The following is a 1,135-nucleotide window of genomic DNA, read 5'->3' on the forward strand; positions in this document are numbered from 1 at the left end:
AGGCCAGGCATTCCAGTGCCTACCCGGGCAAAAACGCCCAAAGCATGCCCCATTCGTTAGCCTATCCAGGCAAAAACGCCCAAAACCAGCCCATTCCAGTGCCTATCCGGGGAAAACGCCCAAAGCATGCCCATTCCTTAGCCTATCCAGGCAAAAACGCCCAAAACCAGCACATTCCAGTGCCTATCCGGGCAAAAACGCCCTAAGCCTGCGCATTCCAGCGCCCCGCAGCATGCCACCCTCCTATAGGGTTTGCGCAACCAACCCGCCTAACCACCAGTGGCAACCAAAGGTGCTGTTAGCGACGACTTCTGAAGACGCAACGAGACGCGACGGGTTTGCGCCCAGACGCGACGAGGCGATGCGGGATCTGCGCCCAACCGTGCCTACACCCGCCGACTTGATGCGGGAGCTGCTGGCCCAAGCATGCCTAGCGTGCAAGGCCTGCGTGCAAGGCTAGTGTGCAAGGCTCGTGGGCAAGGCTAGTGCGCAAGGCTAGTGCCCAAGGTCTGTGTGCAAGGCTAGTGCCCAAGGCTAGTGAGCATGGCCTGTGTGCAAGGCTAGTGTGCAAGGCTTGTATGCAAGGCTAGTGTGCAAGGCTGGTGTGCAAGGCTTGTGGGCAAGGCTGGTGCGCAAGGCTAGTTCCCAAGGGTTGTGTGCAAGGCTAGTGCCCAAGGCAAGTGCGCAAGGCTCGTGCCCAAAGCTAGTGCGCAAGGCTTGTGTGCAAGGCTACTGCGATGGGCCAGTGCCCAAGGCTTGTGAGCAAGGCTTGTATGCATGGCTTGTGTGCAAGGCTAGCGTCCAAGGCTTGTGCGCATGGCTTGTGCGCAAGGCTTGTGTCCAAGGCTTTTGTGCAAGGCTCGTGCGCAAGGCTAGTGTGCAAGGCTTGTGCGCATTGGCAGGTAGCCCACCAGCATGCACGATCCAAATGCCACTCACGCGACAACACGGTGCCAAGCCGGGCATGGTGTGCACTCAAAACCAATCAACGGACAGAGGTCATGCGTCATGGGGGGGATCTAGCAAGGCCATGGGGAAGGTCATGGAGGACCTTGGAAGCAAGCGCAAGACGAGAGCGAATCGAACAAGGGGCCAGGACGGGGCCTTGTGCCCATGGTCTTCGCAAGACAGCGTC

The sequence above is a fragment of the Tasmannia lanceolata genome, unplaced genomic scaffold, assembly GCF_043159265.1.
Source record: "Tasmannia lanceolata isolate RefF3 unplaced genomic scaffold, GAP_Taslan_0.1 ptg000486l, whole genome shotgun sequence".
In the NCBI taxonomy this organism is placed as follows: domain Eukaryota; kingdom Viridiplantae; phylum Streptophyta; class Magnoliopsida; order Canellales; family Winteraceae; genus Tasmannia; species Tasmannia lanceolata.